General features: G+C 41.4%; 1 pseudogene; it reads left to right on the top strand.

Annotated features, from left to right (window-relative positions):
* Nucleotides 1-5,218: 5,218 nt before the first annotated feature.
* Nucleotides 5,219-7,713, top strand: LOC136386495 (splicing factor, proline- and glutamine-rich pseudogene; annotated as a pseudogene).
* Nucleotides 7,714-7,929: the final 216 nt, after the last annotated feature.

Genomic DNA, 7,929 nt, shown 5'->3' with positions numbered 1-7,929 from the left:
ATGAATTGTAAAATGGCAATAAATACTTACCTATTAAAAATTGAATCTTAAAAAACAAACCAGCAAACAGAAACCAACTTACAGTTGCAGAGACCATTATAATGGTTGCCAGATGGAAAGATGTTGGGGGATGGGTGAAAACATTGAAAGGACTGGGAAGTATAAACGAATTGGTAAAGAATGGTCATGCAGGCATCCCCAAACTACGGCCCGCGGGCCGCATGTAGCCCCCTAAGGCCATTTATCCGGGCCCCCGCTGCACTTCTGGAAGGGGCACCTCATTCATTGGTGGTCAGTGAGAGGAGCACTGTATGTGGCGGCCCTCCAGCGGTCTGAAGGACAGTGAACTGGCCCCCTTGTAAAAAGTTTGGGGACCCCTGCATAGTGTCAGATGGGTATGAGATCTATCAGGATGATTATTTAGTAAGTTAGATTATGTCTAATCACTGGGGTATACACCTGAAACTAATATAATATTCTTTGTCAAATATAACTGAAAAACAATAATGCTTTAAATTTTAAAAAAGGAAATTCTCAGATGAAGATAAACTAAGAGAATATAATGCCAGAAGAAAAGAATGGTTACAGGAATTTCTATAAACAGACAGAAAATAATAAAAGGAATATAAGACTATCAGGAAGGAAGAATAATAAAATGATCAAAAATATGAGTAAATATAATAAACTTTTTATTCTTTTTTTCCTCTAAATTGTTTGATGGTTATAGCCAAATCTATAACACTACCTTGATCCAGTTATGAGTTTAAAAGAATTATACTATAAATAGGGGAATGCATAAAGAACATAAAGATAAAATTTCTACATTCAACTGAACTGATAAAATGATGATATTAGTAGACTATGATAATTTATGCACTTATACATAAAGTAACACCTAGAGCAGCTACTAAAATGTTGTGTAAAGAGAATATAACACATTTTCTGCATTTGTATTCTGTGTTCATCACCCCAAGTCAAGTCTCTTTCTATCACCATCTATCTCACTTTTACCCTCACCTATTTTACTCATCTCTCTTTCCCTTTGGTAATCATTGTGTTGTTGTCTCTCTATGAGTTTTTTTTAAAATTTTTAAAAATCCCTTCACCTTTCTCTCCTAGGCCCTCAATACTCCTTTCTCCAACAGCTGTCCGTCTGCTCTCTGCATCTATGAGTCTGTTTTGATTTTATTTTGCATATGAGAATCCACATATAAGTGAAATCATATGGTACAGTATTTGTCTTTCTCTGACTGGTTTATTTTACTTAGTATATCACTCTCTAAGTCCACCCATGCTGTCCCAAAACGTATATTATCTATAATTCAAAATAGAATTCTAAAAATATGTTCAAATAATCTACAGGAAGACAAAAAGAATAAAACATAAAAAATTTCAAAGTCAATGGATTATTACATAAATGATAAAAGAGCCAATTTGCTGATTCCTAAATGTGTATGCACCAAATGGCAGAGCAGAAAAATTTGTAAAGCAAAATTTGATAGAACTAAGAGAAAAAATAGATTCACATTTGTAGTTGAAATGTCAACATGACTTTCTAAACAATTGTTAAAAAAAAACACCCAGCAAAGGTATAGAAAAACATCATTACCATCAACCAAAGGTTCTAATCAAAATTTATAGAATACTCCATCCAATGACAACAGAGTGCTTATTGTTTTCAAGCACCAATCGATTATAACCCTCTAAAATAGGCCACACGTTAGGCCAGAAAGTAAACCTCAACATTTAGGGAGAGTTGAAAGCATACAGAGTTTGTTCTCTGATCACAATGTGATCAAACTATAAATTTGTAAGAAAAGAAAGATAACAAGAAAATTTCTAAACACTTGAAAACTACAGAGAACAATTCTAAATAATGCATAGATTTTAAAAAGAAGTCTCAAGGGAAATCTAATATACACTGAACTGAATAAATATAAAAATTAAATATATTAAGATTTTTGAAACCCAGCTAAAGCAGTGTTAAAGGAGAAATATATGGCACTAAAAGCTTACATGAAAAAAGAAGAAAAGCAAAAAAAAAAAAAAAAAAAAAAAAAAAAAAAAAAAGAAGAAGAAGAAGAAGAAAAGCATAATAATGCTGCAATGGACATAGAGGTGATATAACTTCTTGAAATAATGCTTTTGTTTGCTTTGGATAAATGTATCAAATTAGTAACCTAAGCTTCCACTTTAAGAACCCACAAAAAAAGAGCAAAATAAACCCAAAACAAGGAGAAAGATGACAATAATAAAGAAAAGATATCAATTAAATTGAAAATAAGAAAAATTACAGAAAACGATTGAAACAAGATGATGGTTTTTTGAAAAAGTATGTAAAATTAACAAACCCCTAAGCAGTCTGAATAAAGAGAAATGACACAAATAATCTATCAGGAATGAAACAAGGGATTACAATGGACTGAAGCTATTAAAAGAATAATACAAAGTTACTAAAAACAACTCTACACACATAAATTTGAGAACATAGATAAAATGGACTAATTCCTTGAAGAGAACAAACTACCAAAATGGCCATATTACACAAAGCAATGTACAAATTTAATGCAACCCACATCAAAATCCCAATGTCATCTTTTAAAGAAATAGAACAAAAAGCCACCAGGTTTATATGGAACCATAAAAAACACTGAGTAGCCAAAGCAATCCTGAGAAAAAAGAATGAAGCCAGAGGTATCACACTGCCTGAATTCAAATTACTATAGAACCACGATAATCAAAACAGCATGGTATTGGCAGAAAAACAGACATACAGAACAATGAAACATAATCTAGAGTCCAGAAATAAAACTACATATATATGGACAAATCATTTTTGACAAAAGACCAGAAACACACATGGAGAAAAGAAAGCCTCTTCAGTAAATGGTGCTGGGGAAATTGGAAAGCCACATGCAAAAGAATGAAACTTAACTACAATTTGTCCCCCTACACAAATGTGAATTCAAAATGGAACAGAGGGGTGATGTCAGAGAAATGGCACCGTGAGGAGTGTGACCGGCAAATCTCCCCCAAATTTTAACCAGTTCATCAACCAGAGACAGAAAAATCTATCCTTGGAGCATATGGGAGTTCCACACACTAAAAACGAAGGTAGGATCAAGCGAAAAATTGACTAAATATATAATCAACCCTGAAGGAAATAAGTTGGACAAAGAAACACTCTGCCTTCCTCACTAACCTGAGCAAAGGCTGCTTTCACTTGGAACTGAGAGTTGAGGGGGTTAGGGTGTGGAGGAGGCTAGGCTGCAGCACGGACATTCGTTCAAGCCGAGGAAAGAGTGTGCCTGTGGTGAATCAGCCCAGACGAGCAACTGCCCGCGCGCCGTGAGTAACCGCCCGCGTGCCACGAGCAACCCAGCAGCCCGCACACTGCACAGCAAGCAACTGCCCGCATCATGAGCAGCAGCTGCCAGCGGCACGCGGGGAGTGCGCCAAAGTGAACTTCCCTATGCCCGAGCTTCTCTAGGTGGGCGGGGCACCTCACTCAGCCATTCAAGCTAACAATCAAGCATTGGGGGAGGGGCGCACGGGCAGCTTGCAGTCCTTTCTGGAGCAATTCTGTGGATCCAATCGCTGAAATTAGCTTAACCCACAGGCTACTCACCTCCCAACTGACCTACACGGCTCTAATCAACAAGATCTCTCTCAGTTCAGCGATCCAAGACAAGAGGCGTGATATTATTTAGTGCAACTTGCTAAAGGGGCGGGGGCAACTTCTGATTGGTAGAGCTCTCATACTCAGGGATATACGCTAAAAAGAGGGACATGGCAGATGTTAAGATCTCCTGTACTGCAGGCAGTGACTAGGGCATCTTCTTCCCAGCCAAAACAGGTTACAAAGTGCAGAAAGCCTGGGGAGAGTGGTCCCACAGAGTGCTAGGCGTGCTGAACAGGCCTGGAGGTACATAAAAAGTCACCTTGATAGCAATTGGCTCCCAGCCCCGCCTGATTACGCTGGTGGCTCTGACTGCCAGAGCCTTACCCAGAACCCTGTGCTGAGTGGGGATAGAGTGGGGATTTGCCAGCTCTTTGAGCCTCTTACTCTCCAGGCAGAGGCAGCAGCAACCCCATAGCTGGATCATCAGGCTGCTAATTCAGGAAGGGGAGACTAGGAGAGAGGCTCCAGGAAAATGGACTCTTTCATTGTCGTAGCCTGCAAATGCTAATAAGCCTTGACTACCAACAAGACTGAAGACAAATATATGACATTGCCATAGAGTCTCATCAACTGCAAATCCCTACATAAGTGTGCCACAGGGGCAGAGCCTGGGGTACAGAGTCACCGACCAGGAAGAGGGAGAGGAAAGAAAAAGGAAGATGTTAACCTCTCAAAATCAAGAAAAATCCACAGACTTTATAATTTGTTCCACTATTTTTTTGTTTCTTTCATCTTGCCTTTATTATTATTATTTCTATTTCCTCCACCTTGGTCCTTTTATTCTCTGCCCGTCTTACTCTTTCCTTTTCTCGAATTACATTACCCATAAGTGTTACATTTTAGTTCTTTTCTTCTTCCTTACTCTCCATGAGGGTTACACTCCAAAACCCTTAACTCTCTCTCTCTCTCTCTTTTTTTTCTTATTTCTCCCTTTCTATTAGTTTCTTCTTTTCTCCTTTTACTTTTCCTCTCATTCAATCCTCAATCACGAACAAATTATTTAATTTGGGACTCAAGTTTTTTTTGTGTGGCATTTTGGGTGCTTTTTACCTCCCTTTTTAACTCATTAGCATTCCGCCCAACCCAGGATCTTCACTTAATACAATAGTTTTTCTTTTTTTTCCTGTTTCCCTCTTATCCCTCTCATTATATCTCTTAGTCGACCATCATTTACAAGCAAATCATTTTATACTTGACCCAAATTTTTTCTTTTTTTGCATTTTGTGGGTCCCTACTTCCTTTTTTGCCCCTTGAACACTTCCCCCCAACTCAGGCCCTTCGTTATAGGCAGTTTTTGTTCCATTTAGCATAATATAATTCACAGTTCATCACGATATTTTCCTAAGGAGGAGGGGAGAAAAGGGGAAGAGAAGAAAGAAAAGAGGAGGGAAATAATAAATTATTATTGTTTTTTTGTGTGTTTTTTTTCAAATTTTTTTCAATTTTTTTTTTTACTTTTTATTCTTTATTAATTCTCATTAGTGCTATCAACAAGACCACCCTCAGATGCCATTAAGAAAAAGAAAATTGAATATCATGGATACAAAAGATAGAGAAGTAGCACAGATAGATGTGGAAAAATCTATGGAGAAAAAATTTAATATGTTGGCCTGTGTCATCCGCCATTTTGTGCGAAGCAAGGTGGCCTCTACGTTCCCTAAGAGACTTCTCTGCTTCTGTCTCGACTGCCCCTTGATCACAGACATGTCTGGGGATAGGTTCTGGAGCCGCGGCGGTGGTGGTGGTGGTGGTGGTGGTGGTGGTGGCTTCCACCAGCGTGGGGGAGGCACCGGCTGCGGCGGCCTCCACGACTTCCGCTCCCCGCTGCCCGGTATGGGCCTCAATCAGAACCGCGGACCCATGGGTCCCAGCCCAGGCCAGGGTGGTCCCAAACCCACATCCCACCACCGCCACCACACCTCCACAGCAGCCGCCGCCACTTCAACCGCTGCATCAGCAGCCGCCACCGCCCCAGAACTCGTTCAAGCCTGTCGTTTCTCAGGGACCCGGCCCGGCTCCCGGAGTAAGCAATGCTCCGCCTGCCTCTGGTTCGGCACTGCCTGCCACTCCCCCGACCTCTGGGGCCACCACGGGGCCAGGCCCTATACCAACCCACCACCCGCTGTCACCTCGGCGCCCCCTGGGGCGCCCCCGCCTGTGCCGCTGAGCAGCGGGGTTCCCACCACCCCACCTCAAACTGGAGGTCCGCCGCCTCCACCCGCAGGAGGACCGGTGCCCGGGCCTAAGCAGGGCCCAGGACCCGGCAGCCCCAAAGGCGGCAAAATGCCAGTTGGGCCGAAGCCCGGCGGTGGCCCGGGCCTAAGCACTCCTGGTGGCCATCCCAAGCCGCCGCACCGAGGAGGCGGGGAGCCCCGCGGAGGCCGGCAGCACCACCCACTCTACCACCAGCAGCACCACCACGGTCCTCCGCCCGGTGGGCCCGTCGCCCGGAGTGAGGAGAAGATTTCCGACTCGAAGGGTTTTAAAGCCAACTTATCTCTCTTGAGGAGACCTGGAGAGAAAACTTACACTCAGCGTTGTCGGCTGTTTGTTGGGAATCTACCTGCTGATATTACGGAAGATGAATTCAAAAGACTATTTGCTAAATATGGAGAACCAAGAGACGTTTTTATCAACAAAGGCAAACGGTTCGGATTTATTAAGCTTGAATCTAGAGCATTGGCTGAAATTGCTAAAGCTGAACTTGATGATACACCCATGAGAGGTAGACAACTTCGGGTTCCCTTTGCCACACATGCTGCTGCCTTGTCTGTTTGAAATCTTTCACCCTACGTTTCCAATGAACTGTTGGAAGAAGCCTTTAGCCAGTTTGGTCCTATTGAAAGAGCTGTTGTTATTGTGGATGATCATGGAAGATCTACAGGAAAAGGAATTGTTGAGTTTGCATCTAAACCAGCAGCAAGGAAAGCATTTGAAAGATGCAGTGAAGGTGTTTTCTTACTGACAACTCCTCGTCCAGTCATTGTGGAACCACTTGAACAATTAGATGATGAAGATGGTCTTCCTGAAAAACTTGCACAGAAGAATCCAATGTATCAAAAGGAGAGAGAAACGCCTCTTCGTTTTGCTCAGCATGGCACATTTGAGTATGAATATTCTCAGAGATGGAAATCCTTGCATGAGATAGAGAAACAGCAAAGGGAGCAAGTTGAAAAAATATGAAAGATGCAAAAGAAAAACTGGAAAGTGAAATCGAAGATGCCTATCATGAACATCAGGCGAATCTTTTGCGTCAAGATCTGATGCAACACCAGAAAGAATTAAGACACATGGAAGAACTTCACAATCAAGAAATGCAGAAACGTAAAGAAATGCAATTAGGGCAAGAGGAGGAATGACGCAGAAGGGAAGAAGAGTTGATGATTCGTCAACGTGAGATGGAAGAATAAATGAGATGTCAAAGAGAGGAAAGTTACAGTCAGATGGGCTATATGGATCCAAGAGAAAGAGACATGAGAATGGGTGGTGGAGGAACAATGAATATGGGAAATCCCTATGGTTCAGGAGACCAGAAATTTCCACCTTTAGGTGGTGGTGGTGGCATAGGTTATGAAGCTAATCCTGGAGTTCCACCAGCAACCATGAGTGGTTCCATGATGGGAAGCGACATGTGTACTGAGTGCTTTGGGCAGGGAGGTGCGGGGCCTGTGGGTGGACAGCATCCTAGAGGAATGGGGCCTGGAACTCCAGCAGGATATGGTAGAGGGAGAGAAGAGTATGAAGGCCCAAACAAAAAACCCCGATTTTAGATGTGATATCTAGGCTTTCATTCCAGTTTGTTTTTGTCTTTTCTTGTTTAGATACCAATCTTTAAATTCTTGCATTTTAGTAAGAAAGCTATCTTTTTATGGATGTTAGCAGTTTATTGACCTAATATTTGTAAATGGTATGTTTGGGCAGGTAAAATTATGTAATGCAGTGTTTTGAAACAGGAATTTTTTTCATTTTTATTTCCTTTTTTTTTTAAACTGTATAATGTCCCTCAAGTTATGGCAGTGTACCTTGTGCCACTGAATTTCCAAAGTGTACCACTTTTTTACTGTGCTTCAAATAAATAGAGAAAATAGTTATAATATTGATCTTCAATTTTGCCATTCATGCTTCTATGCACAGTAGGCTAGGTATTCCACTTTGAAAGCATGAGAGTGTCTAGACCATCAAATGGCATATGCCATTTCTGGGAAATGTATTTGTAGGCTAAGTATTGCTTTCTACAAATAAGTACC

This window comes from Saccopteryx leptura, chromosome X, assembly GCF_036850995.1.
Source record: "Saccopteryx leptura isolate mSacLep1 chromosome X, mSacLep1_pri_phased_curated, whole genome shotgun sequence".
Lineage (NCBI taxonomy): Eukaryota > Metazoa > Chordata > Mammalia > Chiroptera > Emballonuridae > Saccopteryx > Saccopteryx leptura.
Note: the sequence above shows the minus strand (reverse complement) of the source record. Positions and strands in the feature narration are given on the sequence as shown.